The 24,198-nt window shown below is 36.9% G+C and overlaps 1 protein-coding gene across 1 annotated transcript in view; it reads left to right on the forward strand.

Moving 5' to 3' along the window:
• LOC149621393 (beta-1,4-galactosyltransferase galt-1-like) overlaps nt 1-24,198 on the forward strand; it is an 81,068-nt gene that overhangs the window by 38,171 nt on the left and 18,699 nt on the right. The window contains exon 2 of the mRNA XM_089853811.1: nt 20,284-20,413. The gene's annotated coding sequence lies outside the window, so the exon portion shown is untranslated. The remainder of the gene's footprint in view (nt 1-20,283; nt 20,414-24,198) is intronic.

Below are 24,198 nucleotides of genomic sequence, written 5' to 3' on the forward strand. Positions count from 1 at the left end.
ATTAATACAATAAGTAAGTTGAGGGGTAGATTGCCTTCGCCCGCGTCTCGGCTACTTCTTAGGAGATTAAAGAAAGCGTAACGACTTGAGGAAGTACAAGTGCACGCCGTCATCAAGAAGTGATATCTATTTTATTAGGGAGAAGGTATAAGATGCTTCCTAAGTATTCGCGCGCCATAGTCCCTGCAGTCCCCCTTTCAAAATACAAGGGGGGACGTAAAAGAAGGCCGGGCTATTTCGCTACACTCTCCTCAGTCGGAAAATATGACTGTAATTTTCGTCATTCGCGTCGGTCGCGCTGACGTCAGTTTTCAAGAACCAATGAGATGCAGGTTGTTGTAATTTATAGGCTAGGATTAACTCCGTCCGGACCTACTATACGTTTGGACTGGAGATAAAGAGCTAGATTATAAATGTAGCGGCGAATTTATACCTTCTCCCTAGTAAACTAGATATCACTTCTTGCCGTCAGTTAATTCATTTAGCTAGTATTGTAGTTAAAGGAATGTTTGTCTAGAGGGCAAATAACCTCGTGCTGTTTTTTATATACTTATTTTTTTTAATAGGGGTTTAACCGGTTAATATTAAATTTGAAAACCATCCGTGACCGTAACGTCTTAAGAATGTCTGTCTCGAGGAACGTTCATTAATAAGATATTAACTTAATAAATGAAAGGGCGCGAATTTTAGAAGTTCTCGTGCACGCTTGCGCCCGCGCGAAATTAAATTAAATAAAAAATGCGGGAAATGAAATTATAGCACGTGGCAAGCACGTTGTTTTATTTTTTATTCTAAAATTCTAACCCTCGATTATTTTTATTATTTCTATATTTTCCTTTAAAATATTTTATTTTATTTTCTCCTATAAAATCCTATATAATTCCATAGTAAAATTCCCATTTTTCCTATAAGGAATTTAGGAATTTTTGGCTTATTATCCCCTCGGGCCATGGTCAAGTTAACTAGCCCATACCTTCATAAAAAAAACAGAATACCTTTCATACCCTTAAGACCTCGCCCCATTTAGATATCTAAAACAAAAAAAAAAAAAAAGAATAAGGCAAAGTGGGTTGTGACCCCCGCCTACCTAGCTAGCTTATTACCCAAATGACCCCTCTCTTTTAACATTTATTAATTTCGTATAAAGATAACCCCTTCCTTCTCTTACCTTACCCCTTACCCCCCCCCCCCCCCCACCGATCACCGCGAATTCTTTCAACCAAAAACATAAAAAACTTGGCAAGGAAAATGAGAAAAGAGAAGTTACAGAACCTTGTCAATTTCTGCACAGTACACCCCCTATAATTGATGAGTTGGAAAGGGGAGGGGTTAAAAGCTAAGGGGGCATCGTGTTTAGCATTAAACAGGGTTCGACTAATACCTGGAACTCCAGGAGAAGTCATGGAGTTTGAAAATGCATGGGTATCGTAAAAAGCAGTTGTGACGTCGGTGTCTGGGTAAAACGTAGTCCCTGGCTTTAGAACTCCAGGGTTAAATAGTAGGGTTCGCGTATTACCTGGAAATCCAGGAGAAGTCATGGAATTTGAAAATGCATGGGTATCATAAAAAGCAGTTGTGACGTCAGTGTCTGGGTAAAACGTCACGGGGTTAGAACTCCTGGGTTAAGACTAGGCTGATAAATAAGACGAAGGCCCTGGACAATGTCCACTTTGAAAAAATTTTGCTGGACCAGTTTAAAAATTAAATGCTTTGGGGCTACGTTTCAAGGTTGACCATTTTAAGTGGTCAATGTCCAGTTTTTGGGAAAACCTGGACAATGTCAGGGAGGAAATTTTGCAATGAGAAATCTGTGGTAACCCTGATTAAACTGCAGAATCTGGAATTGGTGAAGGAGGACTTTGGGGGGGGGGGTGAATCAATTATCTTAAGTGGCCCCTATATGGTCTGACAACGATGATACCCTAATAATGCTAAAACCCTAAGTTCCTAACAATTACGTCCGGTTTTTTTATTGTTATTATTTTTTATGTAATATATTTTATGGAAATGAATAATAATTTTAATAAATAATCACTCCTTTCATATTTGTAATTGCCTTAGTTCCTGGAATGGGATTTTTTATTATTATTATTATTATTTTTTTTGTCCAATCAGTAGCAAATAAAGAACTAACAGAAAGTAAGCTAGATTTTTTTCTATCTCTAGCTTCTTAATTTGTCTGTAGACCAATTTGACCAATCAGTGATTGCAATCAGATCTACTTTAATATTATACATATTACTGTATGCTGTTATCTTTGTGATCACATATAATTTCCCTCTATACCCTGCTGCAGAAAATAGCAGTAGCCAACAACTGCTCCAATTCGGTTGGTGATTGGTGACATAATTTGTTAATTCATGTTGAATTTTGAGCCTGCATGCTTATGTAATTGACACACGGGAAAAATTAATTAATGAGTTAGAATGATTATATTTTAATGGCTTCAATTGGAGTGGTTATTAGCAAGCATAGATTAGATTAGATTTCGTAGTAGTGCAGCAACATCTGGTAGGCATAGCTTGTAAAGTCGATTTTATTTTATTTTTTTTTTTGATATTGCATGATTGCCTATACGTACCTGCACCTTGATGTTCCCCTATATTTGTTATTGATCTTTTAAGCGACCTTGATATACCACCATGCACTATCCAGAAAACAATACAGTTAGATCCCTTACGTCCCCCCAACGTTAGGTGTACCTATGATCTTTATTAATATTCAGAGAGTTGACTGAATGAGCACAGTTGAAGTTTATTCCGTTGATGTACCCTAATTAGTGTTAATTAACGCTAATCGTTAATTAATTAATTTCCTCGAGCTGATCTATTTATCACGTACCGTTAATCCCTTATTATATGATATTATATTTTAATTTGCAAGTGGACAAAGAAATCTCGAATGCGCATTATGCGCCCCCTCTACCATTACAGTACAGTTCAGTTCAGTTCAGTTTTAATACCCATCCCTTGTAGAGCGACTATAGGCCCCAAGTACTTTTTAATTTTTTAAGAAAACTCTGGTGACTGGTCTGGCCTGGCAATATAAAGAAAATTATTCCAAGTAGCCCATACCAGCTTGGGCTTCCTGTTCTTCTGTTCCTTGCTTCTTCACCATCCACGCGTTGTTTGACGCGTCTGTCTCTTTTCACAGATGGTATATAGGTACATTGGGAAGTGAGGGAGGTTATAAGGAGTAAGGACTTACGACGGTTGAGGAACCCGCCGCCAGCTTCGCTTGACTTCACTCCACTCCCATACTCTTAATTGTCTTTTAGGGAGAGCTTTTCGTTCTTCTTACCAAGGCTTAGAAATTACTTGACGTAAATTATTTCTTTTCTTCTTGATTTGAAAGCTTAGAAAAGTAACGCTTCTTGTAGGTTGTAGGGCCTTACCTAACTTTTAGAACGGTTATGGGTTTAGAGTGCTCTCGAATGTTACAGAATTTTTTTTTTTTTTTTTTGAATTATGTATGGTGTTATTTAATTATTTTTAAACAAAAATGCTGGGTTCTGTTTAGCAGACGCCGGTATTATTTAATTATTAAAAATAATAATGAAGGGTTCGGTTTTGCAGACACCGGTATTATTAGGGTTCGATTTTGCAGACACCGGTATTATTTAATTATAAGTAATAAATGCAGGGTTCGGTTTAGCAGACGCCGTTATTATTTAATTGTAAAATAAATAATGCTGGGTTAGGTTTAGCTGCAGACGCTGTTTTTATTTAATTATTAAATAATTGTGCAGGGTTCGGTTTAGCAGACGCCGGTATTATTAAATTATTAAAAATAATGTAGGGTTCGGTTTAGCAGACGCCGGTATTATTTAATTATATAAATGTAATGTAGGGTTCGGTTTAGCAGACGCCACTAAGAACCTGAACTTTTCCTTTAATAAGCTTACCCGGGCTGAACTCAAATTTAAAAAACTTTAATTTATAAACTTACTTTTAATTAATGGCTTATGTATTTGAGGCTTAAGAAATAATTAAGGGATTTAAAATACTAACTAGGGATTTTTAAGGATTAAATTGTGTGGTCTGCTAAGACTTAACTTGACGCTAAGCCCAAAAAACACTCGTAAGTTCAAATAATTCCTTTGGAAATCGGGCCTTGGTACATGCATCTATGCATTTAAGAATAAATACAGCTACTAGGAATCATATCTCCATTGTTAATCTCTATGAATTCGGGTTTTGTGGGTATACCTGGCTTGAGAACTTTATAATTTTGACGTCTAACTGCTGTTTCATTGGTTAGTCTATAGCTCCTCCCACAAAGCCCGCCTAGATAAAATTTCAAGTACACAATGATTCCAATTAACTGTATGCATTCCTTATACTACAAATATATTTTAGTATTAACTTTTAATACAGTTTAAGCGTCGCACGTGCAACTTCTTAAAGAAGCGTTCGCGTTTCTCTGTTGAATGAAGTTTACTCCTTTTACTCGGTGTTTTTCTAATGTTTTCCCCGCATTAACTTCATTAATTATTGCAAAGCGAAAATAACAGACCTCTACAAGAACCTTCGATTAGCGCGTGGATAACGAGGTCTTAAAGCCAAACTCACTTGTATTTGATTTAAAGTTAAGATTATACCAAAGCAAAGGGTAATAATGCTTTATTTTTTTGGTAGGTTTAGCCTTAATCTTTAGTAAATTTTCAAGATGAAATATAATACCGTTACGTATTTCTATCCCCATTTTCCCACATCTTTATTTTTGCTTCTTTGCTCTTTCGATTTTCTTTTCGACCTCTTACCTTATGGACCTTTTCGATTCAAAATAAGAGCTATGGAAGGTCGTTATTTAAAGTGTAACCGTCCATAAGTTCATTAGATACGTTCCACCATAAGTTTGTAAAGTCTAGAATCGTTAATTCAGTTTAGGGCATCAACCAGCAGCATCTCATTGGTTCTTGAAAACTCACGTCAGCGCGATAGACGCGAATGACGAAAATTACAGTCATATTTTCCGACTGAGGAGAGTGTAGCGAAATAGCCCGAAGGCCTCCTTTTACGCCCCCCCCCTTGTATTTTGAAAGGGGGACTGAGACTATGGCGTGCGAATACTTAGGCATCTTATACCAGTTCCCTAATAAACAAGATATCACTTCTTGATTTTACACTAAATTATGGGTTACTAACATACAAATAATTTTGTTTTTGTATTATTAAACGCAGGGTGGTAAACACGCTTCATATTTCTATCGAAAAGGTCTATCAAATACCCTAGGGTATCTTATAGAGGTTCAGAAATTTTTCGGAGAGAAAATCATTGGGGAAGAAGGAATTAGCGCCTTTCGATTAGCTCCTATTTGTCACTGTTCTCTCTTTCTTTCTCTCTCTCTCTCTTCTCTCTCTCTCGTCATATATGAAGATACGTTGTTGGTAATCAGTACTATTAAAGGCAGGGATACACTCGATATTCGTTAGTGTTTGAGATGAACTCTGACCTCGTTTCGAGTTAAGATTTATCGCTCTCGGGCTAGTTGGTCTATTTTTCGTTAAACTCTTTTTATTGGATGATAGATAAGGCCCAACCAACCAACGAAGGAGAGAAATTGGTAATGAATTTTATTGGGCCTACTCTTAAGCCGCTTTGCGTGGTTTCAATTAGGGGATTAGTTGTGTGTCTGTTTAATTTTTTGATTGATTTGATGTATTGAAGATTATATTTGAAGGGCAAATTATTTTCTAGGGGTTATCAAAGGTCAATGTGGAAGGGATCCATGTCCCTGGTGGAGTTTTGATAGCTGAATGATAAGTTTGAGAATTATGTTTCGTTTAGTAATGGATAACTCCTGGAATTTAAGTCAGTGGGGTTTTGATAGTTTTTTTGATTGGGAAGTTTAATTAAGGTCTATATTTTGATTGGGGATTGATATTATAATTATTAGTCATGGATATTTAACTCATGGACTGATTTGACTTTAAGGGAGAATTAACTGTAATATGTATATATGGGAATAAAATACAATACAATACCTGGAAATTTCAGGGAAATCTGTTTTCTTAATTTGTTCGAACTATAATTTGATTTTTGTTTGATTAGGAAAATTTCAACATAAAGATTGCTGATAAGGAATTATTTTGTCACAAATAAATTCCAATTTTGTAAAGTCAACTTGAGACAAGGGGTATGTGTATACAGGGTGTTTCTGATAAGTCTGGTGGCATAAATCAAGGGAGACTAAAACACTGAGTCAAATCATAACTCGAAAACAGTGTCCCTTGTGGTAAACAAAATGGAGGCGATAGAAGTATAGATGTTACATTTTCGACTCAAAATCGAATTCCCAAAGAATTAACATCCACTTCAATTTATGCCACCAGACTTATCATATTAGAAACACCCTGTATATAACAACATTTTTGAAGATCTATAAACGAAAACAAACATAGAATTAATTATAATATTCTTATCGTTATTATCGAAGTAATAAATCAAGCGCACCCGATATTTACCTAAACCCATTCATACATAGATCTATGTCCGGTCCGTTAAAACCAAACATATCCGTATCCGGCAAAAATATCGTTATAATAATCTCAATTCGGCATCAAAAGATCTCTTTCCAAAGAGGCTTTCGAAGTTATATCAAGAAGCGATATCTAGTTTACTAGGGAGAAGGTATAAATGCGCCACATTTATAATCTAGCTTTATCTCCAGTCCGGAGTGAATCCCCGCCTCTAAATTACAACCAGCAGCATCTCATTGGTTCTTGAAAACTCACGTCAGCGCGACCTACGCGAATGAGGAAAATTGCAGTCATATTTTCCGACTGAGGAGAGTTTAGCGAAATAGCCCAGCCTCCTTTTTCACCCCCCCCCTTTGTATTTTGAAAGGGGGACTACAGGACTATGGCCTCGCGCGAATACTAAGGCATCTTATACCTTCTCCCTAATAAACTAGATATCACTTCTTGGAGGAGCGATAGAGTTCTGTCGATTTCTTGGCCTCCTTAAGAAGAGCTAGGCCTTAAGGCTCGAGATCCATGGCCTGATGGATCATGGTAGCTGCTTTAGGGATGGCTCTTCCATCAATCTCCCCCTCCCCCACCAAACTTCCAAGCCCCTCAAAAGATAAGAGACGCAGTAATTTCCAGACACCCTCGATCCCTTTTCTTCTTTGGTATATACTATCTTTTCTCCAAAAATAAAAGAAGACATTTTTAACACGTTATCCAATCCACCCACGTAATGTATCAGTGCCTTCGTTCGTTTTATCATAAGTTTATATTAGATATGTTACGTGATAAGTATGACACTTCGTAATGCTACCTCCTAGAGACTTACAGTTCTCGAGATAACTAGTTCGAGAAGGAGAACGACGGAAGCGAGTCGATTGAAGTACTTACTACACTGGGTGGTGGTTAATTAATTTTGCAGGACTTCTTCCATCTAGCTCCTATTTAGTCTGCATTACTAATTAGGCCTTTGACAGCAGCGCCTCATGCACCAGGCGTATGTCGCTTTACCAAGAATCTATGACCTACCTCACTCACTCACTTCAAAATTACAACCTCCATGCAGTTTCTAAGTTACCAGACATTACAAACTTATGAATGGCCAACATATCTTTATGAACTTATGGTTTTATCCGCGGTTGTATATCCAGGAATACATACAGCTAATTGGAATTATTGTGTACTTGCCATTTTCTCAACGTTTTGATCGGTCTAGTGCCCAGTATGATGTTTACGATGTATTTTGTCCAACTCCAATCAAGTCTTAATTCGTTTCTTTCTCTTTCACTAGCTTCTTAATTTGTCTGTATTGACCAATTTGACCAACCAATCAGTGATTGCAGATCTACTTTAATATTATATACATATTACTGTATGCAGTTATCTTTGTTATCACATTTAATTTCCCTCTATACCCTGCTGCAGAAAATAGCCATAGCCAACAACTGCTCCAATTCGGTAATTGGTGACATAATTTGTTAATTCATGTTGAATTTTGAGCCTGCATGCGTAATTAACACGGGAAAAATTAATTAATGAGTTAAAATGATTATATTTTAATTGCTTCTTTGAGATTATTATCCCATAGATTAGATTTAGTAGTAGTAGACGTGAAATTAACACCTGGTTAGTGGCTGGTAAAGTAGATTAGATTTTCGGTCACGTGAATCGAATGTCGTGTACTAACTCTCTTTACGGACGCACTTTGTGTTATCCCTATTTGCCTTTGATACTATCAGTTCTCAAGTTTTAGTTTGACCCTAAGGTTGCGGCTAGTGGTGGGAAAATATAAGAGGCCAAAACTTTTTTGATAAGTGAGAGCACGAGGCGCGGCCTCCAAACCATGTTATTTTTTTCTTTTTGTAGTAGTAAGGACTTGTGGGAAGGAAGCTCAGGATCATCTAGTGCTCTTCAGCGTCTATCAATCATGGACCAATTTTTTTTCTTTCTCTCTCTCTCCCATCTATTTCACCTCCTCCAAATTCTTTACTCCGAAAGGGGGCGTGTTCAATCTCTTTTTTTCTGTTTTTTTTTTGTGCAAACTTCAGTTACTGTAACTTTTCTCATTCGTCTATTTTACAACTTTACTATACATCTTTGATAGGTCAACCTCTGACCTACTACCTACATTATTCTAAGCTATTTTATTTATTTATTTATTTATTGCTAATTTTAAAATGTTTACTGGACTGGACACCGAAATTCAACAGTTTTTAATGGTCAAAGTTTTCCACCACAGTTTTTAATGGCCCCTAAACTTAGCTTTTAATGTTTCTATTATATATATAAGATATTATCAAGTGTATATATAAGAAACGGAAAGTGAGGTTCAATCATGCAATATAATCGAAAATATACTTTATCAGCCACTAGATGTCGCACGTCTACTACAATTAAATCTAATCTATGGGATAATAGTAATCTCCAATTGAAGCAATTAAAATATAATCATTCTAACTTATTAATTAATTTTTCCCTTGTCAATTACGCATTCATGCAGGCTCAAAATTCAAAACATGAATTAACAAATTATGTCACCAATCACCAACCGAATTGGAGCAGTTGTTGGCTACTGCTATTTTCTGCAGCAGGGTATAGATGGAAATTAAATGTGATCATCACAAAGATAACTGCATACAGTAATATGTTTGTAATATTAAAGTAGATCTGCAATCACTGATTGGTCAAATTGGTCTACAGACAAATTAAGAAGATAGGGGGAGAAAGTTGAAGTGCCCTGTGCATTTTCTATTATCTCTATTTACCTCTGCTAGAAATGTATTTTAAAGTTTGTTTACGTTATATCTTCTTTATTTACCTTTTAACAAATATTGCTATAAAGTATCTTCTTAACTGCCAGAGTTTTATATCGAAAAGTCGCTCTGTATTGCCAGGGATTGCCTCGATTTAGAATTCCGATATAAACCCGCAAAAATTGCTTTTATTAAGTTTTTTTTTTTTTTTTTCATTCTTTTTCTACTCCAATATTCGGTCTGGGGGTTCGGTATCGTTATAAGCTTATCAAAATGACCAGAATTCGGTTTTGGGGCAACGTAGAATTTGTAAGGTGTTTTTTTTTTTGCTAGATGTTTTTAGCTTTACGTTTCTTAGAAGTTAACTTGAGTCCGAAAAAATGCCTAGAAATTGGAGTTTATAAGTTCGTTTCACCCTTAATTTGCAATGAATACGAAGGTATTGGTGTAGTAAGACCTGAAGTTGATTTACTTCGTATTATGGGCTGGTAATGCAATTGAAATAGTACATTGCTTTGAGTGCGGTGTCTTCTAAGCTAGAGATATGTTATTGGGATCTTTTTTTCCCCTCCCGTTTACTTTAATCCTCTTAGAAAACTTTCTACTTTCCTAAAAAGCGACATAAGGGATCCTTGCTACCATTTTCAATCTTACTTTGCAACACTATTAAAGCCTTACTTTAATATCGTTAAAGTTAAAACGTAACTCCGTACACTGTGGCTTAGATATTGGACGGTAGTATTTTCCTCCTAAACGTAGTAATTTTCCTCCTAAACGTAATCATTTTCCTCCTGCACATAATCATTTTCCTCCTACACTTAGGAAATTTCCTCCTACACATAATCATTTTCCTCCTACACTTTGGAAATTTTCTCCTGCACTTGGGAAATTTCCTCCTGCACTTTGGAAATTTCCTCCTGCACTTTGGAAATTTTCTCCTGCACTTGGAAAATTTTCTCCTGCACTTGGGAAATTTCCTCCTGCACTTGGGAAATTTCCTCCTGCACTTGGGAAATTTCCTCCTGCACTTGGGAAATTTCCTCCTGCACTTGGGAAATTTCCTCCTGCACTTGGGAAATTTCCTCCTGCACTTGGGAAATTTCCTCCTGCACTTGGGAAATTTCCTCCTGCACTTGGGAAATTTTCTCCTCCACTTGGGAAATTTTCTCCTACACCACTGAACTGATGTAAAATATCCATTTACAAAATAACATGCTTACGAAATTTATTAATAGATGGGAGGAAAAATACTATTGTAGTAGAATAATACTACCCCCGAATAACTAATCCACCCTTGCAGCCTTAGTCCCATCCCATTCAACCCATTGCAATACCAGAGTGACTCTTAGGCCCGGGACAAAAAAGCTGTTACATTTTAAAAAGTGGAAATTCTCTCCAGCTCACTTGAAGACTCTTTTTCGAATTTCGATATTTTTTGTTGGTCGAAATTGATACAGTATACCGCAAAGGCTCTTGGGATATTATTTATCATCCGGTCCATGATTGCCTCTATACCTTTTAGTATATTGGTTATAGTTGAGTGGACACTATGACGTTTGATCGATCTTTGGAAATTCATCTCTCTCGGAAAAGCAACTCTACAAGACTTCTTTCGATATATTTTTTTCCCTCTTCTCTTTTCGTTCCCATATGGTTGCGTTGGTTTTTTACCCATAGGTAAAACAAGCTGGAATGTCGCTATGAGTTTTGACGTTTATTGAAAAGCATGACAGCGAAAACTTATTAAACGACATTATTAAACAATTTTCTACATTGTTTTTTTCTTTGAAATTTCTTCATAGGCTTGTATTGATTGGATACTGTATTTCTTCTTGTGATTTACCCAAACTGATATGATATCGGTACAGGTGACCAAAATGGCACTTTAACCTATTTATCGGTTTGAGGTCCATTTATCGGATTTTATTGATTAATCGGTTCGAGTTTATTTGCTGATTTATCGGTTAATAATTGGTGAAAAATCGGTTAATAATTGGTGAAAAATCGGTTAATAATTGGTGAAAAATCTGTTGATAATTGGTGAAAAATCTGTTGATAATTGGTGAAAAATCTGTTGATAATTGGTGAAAAATCTGTTGATAATTGGTGAAAAATCTGTTGATAATTGGAGAAAACTCTGTTGATAATCGGTGAAAAATCTGTTGATAATCGGTGAAAAATCGGTTAATAATCGGTTAATATTAATAATTGGTGAAAAATCGGTTAATAATCGGTTAATAATTGGTGAATAATTGGTGAGAAATCGGTTGATAATCGGTGAAAAATCGGTTAATCATTGGTTTCACTGGGTTTAAATAATCGGTTGAAATCGGTATTGCCATCTGTTAACTTATACCATATCGTTCATCACTAAATCTAATTATTTACAACCCGTTTTTCACTAAACGCTTCTGAACGCACCATTATGACGACGTAAAAAACAGTTAAACTGAACGCACCTTCATATTAAAACCAGACTAGTGCTAGAAATTTATATAAATTTAAATTTTCTCATAATATACCTGTAGAACGTATACCCACCCATCTTTGATGTGTACACATTTCTGCTGGTAAAATCCAGGGGATTTAATATTGTCATCAGAAACCGCATATAGATATAGCAATGGGAAAAATGAAAGATGTTCTTTTTGCCGGGATTGGAATTTGGAAACTTATATACAGAAGTATATAATACTTCTCTTCTTCGAGGGAAGTGTACCACCACAACACAAAGCCGAGTAATTGTAAGCACATGATTCTTCCTAACATCATACCATAATAAACCACTAAACCTGTAACCATGTAATTTCATAACTGAAGTATTAAGAGTGTCACACTTCTTCTATTATACCCTTCTGTTATATATCTCGGTTTTTCTGTAACCCTGAGGGCAGGAGTGTGTTGGCGTTGGTTTCGATTCAATCGCGGTTATAGCAAATCCCCTTTATAGGTTTCTGGCAACCCCCGCTTTGCTCCAAAATCGGTCTAAGAATTTTCACGGCTTCTACTTTCTAGAGTGGTTTTAAAGAAACGCTTTTTTTGCTATACCTCTCCAAGCCAAAAGGTATGGCATGGTATTGCTGCAGGCTTCTCATCTGCCTTGCCTTCTGGAACCCAATGTATTTTTTCCATTTCCTCGGGTTTTTTTTGTAAAAAGGAAGATACAGCCGGTGCTCGTTCCGAGAAATGGTGGCTGGCGATGGCGACCAGCGGGAAATGGGCTTTACCCTTTAAGGGATGATCTCTTCCTTCCCCCCGTTTCGACCCCCCCTTTCAGACCTTTAAGGCTTTTGTTCGCACTGAGTGTATGGTATTCCTGGTATGATTAACGACGTACTCCAACTGCAATCAAGTCTTAATTAGTTTCTCTCTCTCTCTTCTCTCTCTCTCTCTGTCTCTCTCTCTCTCGCTCTCTCTCTCTCTTCTTAATTTGTCTGTTGACCAATTTGACCAAGCAATCAGTGATTGTAATCAGATCTACTTTAATATTATGCATATTACTGTATGCAGTTATTTTTTTGATCACATTTAATTTCCCTCTATACTCTGCTGCAGAAAATAGCAGTAGCCAACAACTGCTCCAATTCAGTTGGTGATTGGTGACATAATTTGTTAATTCATGTTGAATTTTGAGCCTGCAGCGTAATTGACACACGGGAAAAATTAATTAATGAGTTAGAATGATTATATTTTAATTTCTTCAATTGGAGTAATTATTAGCAAGCATAGATTAGATTTAGTTATAGTGATAGACGTGAAATTAACACCTGTTGGTGGCTGGTAAAGTAGATTAGATTTAGGGTGATAATGCATTATTGAAATCATACTCGTGTATAGCTGTTAGGGCTACAGTTTTAGATTCACCTTTGGAGGCAAGGTGCGAACAGAGCTCGGAATGTCTCGTGCTACATCTCTTTAAGAAGGAAAAAAGTCTCTCGTATTTCGGAATGCCTGTCTCCATGACGACTGCCTCGTCTCCTTTGAGTGAAATGTCATGCTGGAGTTTCTCATATCCCATGGAATTACCTTCTTTAGCCGTTCGTTTCCTAGCTTTTTCATCTCTTTTTGATCTTTTTTTGTAAAGGGACAGAAGCTTGTAAGGGTTGTTGCCTTAGCGTTTCAATTTCCAAACCTTATACTCTTTCCTAGCTGCAAGAATGCAATTTTTGATTTTCTTTCTGTAGCTATGGGGAAAAGGGTTTTAGAGGTTTAAGTCTCTAGTTTTGATCGAACAACTGTGATTTTATTTTTTTGGGCTGTTTTCCCTGACGGTGGAGGTTTCCTTAACTATCTTTATGCTCTTATTGAATTAGTATTTGTTAGGGAATTGAACCTTTGAGGGTTTTTTTCTTTGCATTTTTATTGTTTTATTCGTCGGTTCTTTAAAGAAATAGAATTTTTTTTTTTTTTTTTTTTGAGGAAATCCCAAACGTTTTGCTTGATTCGATTTATTAACCGAATAAAAATTGGATCTCAGATCATTTTATAGCATGAAAACTACTATTTTGTGGTGGGAAAGGCACTATATTGTTGTAGAAAAAAACGCTATATTGTGGGTAGGAAAATCATTATATTGTGGGTAGGAAAACTACTCGATTGTGGGGGGGAAACTGCTATATTCTGGGGGGGAAACTGCTATATTCTGGGGGGAACTACTATATTCTGGGGGGGGGGGAACTGCTATATTCTGGGGGGGGGGGGAAACTGCTATATTCTGGGGGGGGAAACTGCTATATTCTGGGGGGGGGGGAAACTGCTATATTCTGGGGGGGGAAACTGCTATATTCTGGGGGGAAAACTACTATATTCTGGGGAGAAAACTACTATATTCTGGGGGGAAAACTACTATATTCTGGGGAGAAAACTACTATATTCTGGGGAGAAAACTACTATATTCTGGGGAGAAAACTACTATATTCTGGGGAGAAAACTACTATATTCTGGGGAGAAAACTACTATATTCTGGGGAGAAAACTACTATATTCTGGGTATGAAAAGCGCTATATCGCGGTAGTAAAATCACTCTACCTGTTTAGAGAACTAATTAGAGTCCCTTTTAATCACTGAATTAAATAAAAAATGGCCAACAAACAGACCCTCATATTGAGGAGGTAATTAAGCTAACTTCCAAAGGTATAAACATATCATCAATTCACCCCAAAAAGTTTCCCAAGTTTCAGATGTCCAAAAAAAAAGGTACCAAAGAAAAAAAAACTACCGCTAACCCTAATTGAAAACCAACCAGTAAGGGGGAGGGGGGCGTGTCCTCCCCAAAGTTAACGAACCCCTTAGATCAGATCAAACCCAAACTCTTTTAATTTGGTAGAAAAGTCCTGGAAAACCTTCCTTACTAAGTCATCATCATCTCATCCGATACCCACCAATCTTCGATGGACCATTTTAGTCAACAAATCGAGCTGTTTCCCTACTACCCTTAACTACATTAAAAGATACAGTCGTTAAGGGTAGTAAGATAGCTTCGCGAAAAGGTCTATCGTCTCAATAGCTCGTGACAATTTTAAACGATTGGAAAAACCCCTTTTCAAAACTTCCTGAGGACCTTTATTGGTAAAAATGTGAAGTATACGTCAATATGGGGGTGTTAATCAATTATACTTGGGTGTAAAGGGTTAAAAGGGATAGGGTAGACCCTGCCTTTTATAGTACTGTCAAGTTATACTGGTATTTAAAGCAAAAGGACGTAATTGCGGTTGAGGTATAGCCAAGTTGGGGTTCATTAGTAAAATATGTGTGTATTAAACTATGGGTGGAAAACTTACAAGGACCCCATCTTGGTAATATGGTAGGTTAAAGAGTGTCTATCGACAATATTTCGATTTTGAAAGCGCTGACTCTTTCACCATCAGCGTCTTTGCTTGGATGGTTGCCCCAAAAGCTTCGAGTTCGTCCAAATATTTGCTGGAGCGAATAGAAATCTCTCCCTTTTTCGATGTGTTTAAGTAATTTGATTTAATAAGCGCAAGGCTATGGAAGTTACACCCCGTCTACCGGTTAATCCCCTTTCTTTTAATAACCCTTCATTACATCAATTATTGCGAATATCACACCCCGTTCTGTATTTCCAAGTTTTCAGCGATTCCGATTGAGTTTTACCAACGTGATTAGGTTAAAACCCCGGTTTTGGGTATCAAACTAAGTTTGTAGCGTTGTTGAAGGCTAGAAGGGTAGCTTTAAGGTATAATGAGTGATATCAATGAATATCAACCACATTTTGGTTGGGGTTTTGCATCATGGTTCAATTAATAGGTTTGGGGCTACGATTGAATTATCCTAGATTCAGGAAAATTTGGTTTTCGCGTTGATTTATCAAAGACTGCTAAGCCTTTTTTATATGTTTTAAATTAATTGCTGGAAATTAGAGTGGTGTTTCTTAGTTATACCAAGAAGTGATATCTAGTTTACCAGGGAGAAGGTATAAATTCGCCTCCACATTTATAATCTAGCTTTATCTCCAGTCCAAACGTTACGTAGGTCCGGAGTTAATCCCCGCCGCCTCTAAATTACAACTACCAGCATCTCATTGGTTCTTGAAAACTCACGTCAGCGCGACGCGAATGACGGGAAAATTACAGTCATATTTTCCGACTGAGGAGAGGCTGCGAAATAGCCTGATGGCCTCCTTTTACGTCCCCCCCCCCTTGTATTTTGAAAGGGGGACTGGGACTATGGCTCGCGCGAATACTTAGGCATCTTATACCTTCTCCCTAATAAACTAGATATCACTTCTTGGTAATATCAATAGCAAATAGATAATTATAATTAGAAAGTAAGGTTTTGTTTACGAATGGCAACCTTTTAATTGTTGTTGCGTCTATGGCTCTTTGAACAAATGGTAGAATAATTTTTCGCAACTAATAACATTTATTTGCATAAACATTTGAAATATTTTCACGTATTAGTCTATGCAAATTTTTGCCTTGCAATGCTGCCAGATAAAACTATGCCCCGCCCCCTAACATATCTCCGGAAACGATTTATAGACCAGAAGACTGACGTATCATTTTTTTTAAAAAAGGTTTATTGAAGTTTCCAAACCATCAAGTATAGCTATGATGGAATAGCGTTATGTTTCCATTGTATGCATCATTCGTATATAGTCGTCTCAATCTTTAAATATGTGTTTTTTAATATTGGTAATGCGTTATTTTCCATGCATTCCAAGGGTGAAACCGAGTATATAAGGGATGCTTTTTAGGTTTGCCTTAAGGGCCTTTTTCCATTGCCTATATGTTTTCAGTTTATAGTTTTTGTTCGCTAGGGGTTTGGCCTATTTTTTTAGGCATTTCTATTATAAGTGTTTCTCTCTCTCTCTCTCTCTCTCTCTCTCTCTCTCTCTCTGTCTCTCCCTCTTGCTGTCTTTCGTTGAACCGCTTCCCTTCTGGGCATTGGGACAGAGATAATATAGCGAAGGAAACGTTGCCTACCGAAGAAATTTAATCTCCAATTGAAGCAAATAAAATATAATCATTCTACTCATTAATTTTTCCCGTGTCCATCTTGCTATTTAATCTGCATTACTAATTAGGCCTTTGACAGCAGCGCCTCATGCATCAGGCGTACGTCGCTTTACCTCGAATCTATGACCTACCTAGGCTATCACTTAAAAATTACAAGCTCCAGTTTCTAAGTTACCAGACATTACAAACTTATGGATATGAACATATCTTATGAACTACCAGGGATAGATTTAATTTTAGAAGTAGGAATTGAGAACAGTACTAGTAATCTGGGCGCGCATGCTTCAAAGTCCCGGACCCCCTTTCCACGGAACGGGGGGGGGGGGGTATGAAAGAACAGGCGGACGGGTCATAGTAAGCGACAGAGGTAAAAAGGAATTACGTAGTATTTTTCGCCGTCCCCGCATCAGCAACGTCATCAAAACGTATAGTTTAAGTGAGTCAACCAATAAGATATGATTTAAACTTTTCGTTACGGCGTGTTGGAGGGAGGGACTGGGTGGTCTATGAATCTGACTGAAGTAAATACTAACCCCGTTCTCCAGGACCATTCCTATTTCTAAAATTAAATCATCCCTGCTACTACTTAACCTATACCCAGAATATGTTTGCTTCTACTCCCCTTGATACATTCTCTCTGTCAGAACAGAGTTGGTTGGTCCTGTATACTTCCGCATCTCTTACCTTGCTTCCTCACTTCATCTTCCTGGGTTTTACGCTTGAAAAGTTTTGCCCAAAAAGGAAAGAAAAACTTGCATCCGTGTGTATACCAAATTTATTTTTTACCTTGTGGCTATGACTGGTATGGTGGACTGGTGGTGCCCCCAAAAATGTTTTTGAATAGCTTAGGCTTTTAACTTAATATTTTAACAACTGAAGAATTCTTTTTAGATTAAATATGCAGTGTTCGCTGTTTTTCTACCGCCTTCACCTCCACCACGACCAAGTTGGGTTTCTTTACAATACATTGGCCTGAGGTTCTTTTGGTAGTGAAATAATGGGTTGTTTAACCAAGTCCATTCAGACTAGATAGACTAAAATAGGGGCCGAGAAATTGAGGAAAATGTTCACAAATATACCCCCCCCCCCATAGGAATAGCGTTAGACCCAACTTTGGAGGCTCATAACTCTGGTTCTACTAAAGATCCGGGGATGTCCTTTGAGTATGTTATAGTCCTATTTGCCCCCCATCCAACCATAATAAAAACTTGGGGATCGAGTGAAAAGGGGCCGAGTAATTGAGGAAAATGTTCACACACACACCCCCTCCATAGGAATAGCATTAGACCCAAATATGGAGGCTCATAACTCTGGTTCTACTAGAGATACGGGGATGTCCTTTGAGTATGTTATAGTCCTATTTGCCCCCCATCCAACCCTAATAAAAACTTGGCGATCGAGTGGAAAGGGGCCAAGTAATTTAGGAAAATAATCGCAAACATACCCCCTCCATAGGAATAGCAATAGACCCAACCTTGGAGGCTCATAACTCTGGTTCTACTAGAGATACGGGGATGTAGTTTCAGTATGTTATAGTTCTATTTGCTCCCCATCCAACCATACTAAAAACTTGGGGATCGAGAAAACAGGGGCCGAGTAATTGAGCAATATGTTCACAAACATTCACTCCATAGAAATAGCATTAGACCCAACTTTGGAGGCTCATAACTCTGGTTCTACTAGGGATACGGGGATGTCCTTTGAGTATGTTATAGTCCTTTTTGCCCCCCATCCACCCATACTAAAAATTTGGGGATCGAGTGAAAAGGGGCCAAGAAATTGAGGAAAATATTCACAAACATACACTCCATAGGAATAGCATTAGACCCAACCTTGGAGGCTCATTTTGGAGGCTACTTTATACTTTTCGTTCTGTCTATTTGCCTTTGATATTACCAGCCCAGTAGGTAATAAATCCATTGGTATATCTCGACAGTCAATGTCAGCATGCAGTTTCAACAATAAAGAATGAGGGTCCAATTCCCTTTCGTACCTTAGTGACACCTAGGATTGACTACCTCATTTTTTATCGGCTTGAGATTTGGTCCCAATGTCTGTCCTCTCTCTCTGTCTCTCTCTCTAGCCCTTGGCTCTTTCTGGGGGGGGGGGGTAACATCATCTCTCAAGGAGCGTAAGAAGAACTGATTTCAGTTGGACCCTTAGCACCTCAATCTGTCAGGGACTTCAATGATGGGATGGAGGAGGTTACTTTAGTTTCTCCTTATTTTTTTTATGCTTTTACTACTTTTTCTTCTGCTTCAAGTGCACTTGATAAATAAAATGAGTCTACTGAAGTCACCTATAGTAATGGACAAACCAATAGACCTTTAAGATGTAAAGAAAGGGGTAGGCAATAAGGATGATCCCGTAATTAAATTAGAAATCATTGTCTTAATCAGTTTATTAATTAAGTTTAATTAAAAGGTCATACGTAAAATACTCTGAGTGCAATCTTAACTCGAAAACAGCATTGTTCCTTGTGGTAAACAAAATGGAGGTGATAGAAGTATAGAAATTACATTTTCGACTCAAAATCGTTTCCCAAAGAACACTGTCTCCCTTAATTTATGGTATGCAGACTTATAAGAAACACCTTCAAGTGCGCCTGCCCAGTACACTAAACTGTGTTTTTATAACCCCAAAATAAATACTTAGAAAAAAGCAAGAAAATAAGAAATGGTACTTCGTTATTTAAGTCTTTATTTCAACCATTATTTATTTATTTTTTACAGATGCGATTTAGAAAATAATTTTTCTTTTTCCCCAAATATTGTCAGGTACTAAATAACCAGCACTTTAATCTTATATCCCCCTTTCCAAGAATCCATTTAAGACTTGAAAACTTGAAAAAGATAGAATTGGGCTTAAGTGTGCATCTCCGCCATATTGGAAATTCTAAAACGACCTTTGAACTCAAGTAAATCATAGATTAAGGGCTATTCAATAATACCATCAGGAGTTCATTAGGGATTTTAAGAAGGGCTATTCATACATCTCGGGTTCTTGACGTTGATGACGTCATTGAATAGGTCAATAAACTCTAAAAAAGGGGGTGTGGTTATAATAATAATATTTTCGACTATTTAAATATAAAAAGCGAAAAAAAAAAGCGCCGGTTTCATCGGAATCAAATATTTGATCGCCGACTGCATATTTTAATAATAAATGTTCAGTTAAAGCTACGTAGAGGCTGCGAAAGCCTAACTGCTTTTAGTTCAAGTCGATTCCTCCGTTAAAAATGCAAATATATCCATTTATTTCTGGAAAGTTCTCTCGTATTTCAAAATAGGAATATATTTAAATAGAGCTTGAAGTTTATACAAAGTTTTCAGACTAGGAGTATTGATACCATTTACACTACAGGAGACCAACCAGGCTACTTAATGTTATCAATACTCTTTGTCTGAATTTAACTAAGTGTGGGACACTTAGGTAATAGGTACATGTAGATCAGGTGTAATATTTTTAACGTGCTGCTGTGTTAGACCAAGGCTTAAAAAAATATAACGTTTTATTTATTTTTAATTATTTAAGTATTTCTTTAGTTTATTTATTTTTTTCTTTCCATTTATTTAATTGCAGATTAATCTGGAGTTTGTAACACAGTCTGTCCATAAAATTCCTTGTGTCAACGTGACCTCACGTTGTCGTCTGCTTAAATTGAGGGAGAGTCATCTTCGGAACCATCTAACGAAAATAAATGGCATCATGGGTAAGTCCACCCAAAAAGGGATTTTAATTATTACAGTGAGTGGGATGGATGGTTCTATTGGATTCTGGGGGTCATTCAAAATCGGCTGCTTATAGAGTTACATTTTCGATTCTCAAAATTCAGTTGATTTCCCATAGAACCTTTCATCAAATGCATCCCACAGCTGCAGCATGTACTTCTTCGGTAGTTCCACAGTTCACTCTGTAATAAGTTACCTAATGTAAAGAATATAGCTATATACGTCTCGTTACTGAAACATTTAATGAATTATATCATAAAAGCAAGTAATGACGTATTTAATCGGTTTTAGTTTCGGGGTTTAGTCTAGTCTAGTCTAGAACAGAAATAATTCGCGTGTTATAGCGTGATTTGATGGAATAAGAAATACAGTATGAAGGTTTTTTATCTCGTGTCTTGTATCGCATTTCGGAGAATGGTTTACGTGATGTTTTACATAAAATCGAGATGAATGAGGTTCTTTTGTTATTTTTTATTATTAAATCAGATTTATTTTTGGGGAATGGCTTGGAAATATCACCACCGTAAATGTATGCATTGCCTAGTACATCATTTCATTGAATTTAAAGAGACTGTGAAGATATTCAATTGCGTGGGGTTTTTTGTGTGTGACCGTTTTGATGAGGTTTTAATGCGATTTCCAAGTTACTGTATGTGTTTTGGAAATTATGGGAGATTAAATGGTTGCAAATAGGGTTAGGGAATTTTAGGGTTTGGGGGGTTTGAAGTGAAGTTAGGGTTAGTGGATTTGTAGGGTTAATGGTGGGCTTGGTGGATTTTATAAGGTTCAAAGGTTGAAGTTAGGCTTACGAAAATTAGGTCTAAATCTTTAAAAATAGGCTTAGAGTAAAATTAGAACAAAATCTTTTGAAGTTAAGCTTGGAAAACGGAAGTAAAATGTTCAACAGATGTTTTGTTGGCTAATGGAGTACTATACTATACTACATACCCAATTTAAAAGGGATTATAAATCAAAGGAACTCGTTTGTCCGTCCAATCGCGTCCACAATCCCTTTAATGACGTTCTCTCTCTCTAAGAATTTCTTGTGAGGGCCACTTTGGTCCCCCCAAAACGAAAAAAAAAAACTCCCCTGCTTTATTTTCAAAGCATCATAGTTGCTTTCTTGGATAACAAAAAAAAAAAGAAAAGGAAAAAACCCTGCTAATATTAGTGCTTTTTACCCCGTCCTTTTTATACCATGTCTGTTGTCAGTGGGTATATAGCCATAGTTACTAAGAGTTTGCCATAGTAGTTTTCTTCATTGGAAAAACATTAAAGTAGGCCTTGGTCATCAGGGACAAGTCATTAGGGATGGTCCTGAGTTTCCTAATGGAACTTTTTACCCTCGATTTGATGCGTAAGAAAAGAAAATGGGAAAGACGTTACATACCTGCGATTTATGGTTCTTTTCAAGATTGAAATGAATTTAATACTAACCTGAATATTGCCTTAAATAGTCTGCTATCACAAACAACTTCCTCCTATCTCTTACCTCCGGTTTTGGCCACCATATTGGAAGTCGTCAGCTCAGGCCATATAATTTCAGGGCCCCCAGAGGTCCTATAATTAATATAAAATCCTATATATTCAAAACTGTCCTATAAAATCCTATAATTTTGAAATATTCGCGGATTTTAAGCAACACAGCGGTTAAACCAGGACTTAAAAAAAACTGGAAATTTCCTATATAATCCAATAATTCTGGTGAAAAAATCCCATAAAATCCTATATTTTCAACAAAAAAATTACCTATAATTAATATAAATAATTTCGAAATTTGCGTTTATACCATACCAATATTGACGTCACCTCTTTGTAGCTCCTCCCCTATTAATACCACTCTATAGACCATATTATAAAAGGGGCGGGACCTGCGCAGTATCATCAACATGATATTGATTGGGTATATGGACCCAAAGACGTCAGATAGGGCTTTGAAGCGTCCAGTCCAATTTTTATTAATTTTTTTTTTTTTTTTTCATTTTTGAAATTAACAATGAGTGGTAACCTTTGACTTGTATTAAATATTCTTGGTTGAATTGATTAGGAACCAGTATGGTCGCCAAGCCGCGCGCCTTTGGGGATTTTCTCGCGAGGGGGGGGTAATAAGAGGGGGGGGCGAAAAAGATGTGGCGTTACCATGACAACTACTGGAAGATTTTCATTTATACGTGTCACGCGCTCTAATTGAGTGAAAATTTATTGCTTAACATACGAGGCTTTTAAATTAAATTTGGTTTTACAAGCTTTTATTGTAACCATACATTTATTAGTAAATGCCCTTAATTGACAAGGTTTTCTGTCTTCTAAAATAATTTTCAAGAAAATTATATATTTATTAGTTTATTTGTTTGTCGTAAAGGCGTATACAGGGTTTTAATTTAATTTAATTAACTAAAAGGGAAGTTAATTATTAGTACAGTAAGAAGTGATATCTAGTTTATTAGGGAGAAGGTATAAATTCGCCACATTTCTAGCTTTATCTCCAGTCCAAACGTATAGTAGGTCCGGAGTTAATACCCGCCGCCTCTAAATTACAACCAGCAGCATCTCATTGGTTCTTGAAAACTCACGTCAGTGCGACCGACGCGAATGACTAAAATTACAGTCATATTTTCCGACTGAGGAGAGGCAGCGAAACGAAATAGCCCGGTGGCCTCCTTTTACGCCCCCCCCCCTTGTATTTTGAAAGGGGGACTGGGACTATGGCGCGCGAATACTTAAGTATCTTATACCTTCTCCCTAATAAACTAGATATCACTTCTTGGGAATGGGATGGTTTATTCTATGGGAAATCAATGAATTTTGAGAATCTAAAAATGTAACGTCTATACGTCTCTCTATGAGCAGCCGATTTTGAATGCCCATAAGGGATGCATGCACCCCCTAACACAAGTTAGAGTGTTTTAATAACACCCTGTATAAGTTTATATTGTCGTATATAATATAATATACAACCTTAGCACTAATCGTAATACAGTATTGTCATTAATATCACGTAGAAATCCGAGAAAGGGCGCGAAAATAAAGTGCGTTCAGTTTGCTTAACCGGACTTACCCGGTTGTAATAACCGATGACACCGGTTATTGTTCTTGAACGCATTATATTCTAGAGTACACCGTCTCCCTCCCTCGGGACCGTCTTTTGTTTCTTGGAAGCGAAGAGCATCTGTTTTTGGTGGTGGTAGAGCGAGCGCGTGCTCTTTTTACATTTATTTCTTTTTGGACCAATCAGAGGCCGAGGCCTACTTAATTTATCGTTCTCGTGCGGTGGAAACGTACTTCCGATTGGACTGCTAGGCTTAAGATAACATCGGAAGTGAATCTAAAAGGACTGGTTCCTTTCTCCTTTCATTCAATAACGGAGATTTGATAAGATAAATGATGGAAAAACAATGGATATTGCTTGATGGCTGCAGTTAACCGTCGTAACAAAAATAAAACTCTAGGCCTAGTAGGTTTTGAATGCGGAACTTTGCAAGGACTGGCACGCGATTTATATAAAATTGTTACGTAATGATTGTAGGTCAAATTTTTGTAAGCCATTTTCGACGTAGGGTGCTTGTAAATACTTTGGTTTTGGCCTATTTTTGGTCTATTTCCATGAGAAGTATACGGAAAGTTGTACAATATCACATTCACATCGTTTATATACCAGAATTATTACATTATATTTTTATTTTTGTAAGTCAAATTTTGTAGGCCAATTTCACCATAGGAATCTTGTAAATCCCCTGGTTTTTTGTTTGGCCTATTTTTGGTCTAT

This window comes from Phalangium opilio, unplaced genomic scaffold (genome assembly GCF_054372755.1).
Source record: "Phalangium opilio isolate 3A_F unplaced genomic scaffold, DU_Popi_V2 ptg000206l_1, whole genome shotgun sequence".
NCBI classification, from domain to species: Eukaryota; Metazoa; Arthropoda; class Arachnida; order Opiliones; family Phalangiidae; genus Phalangium; species Phalangium opilio.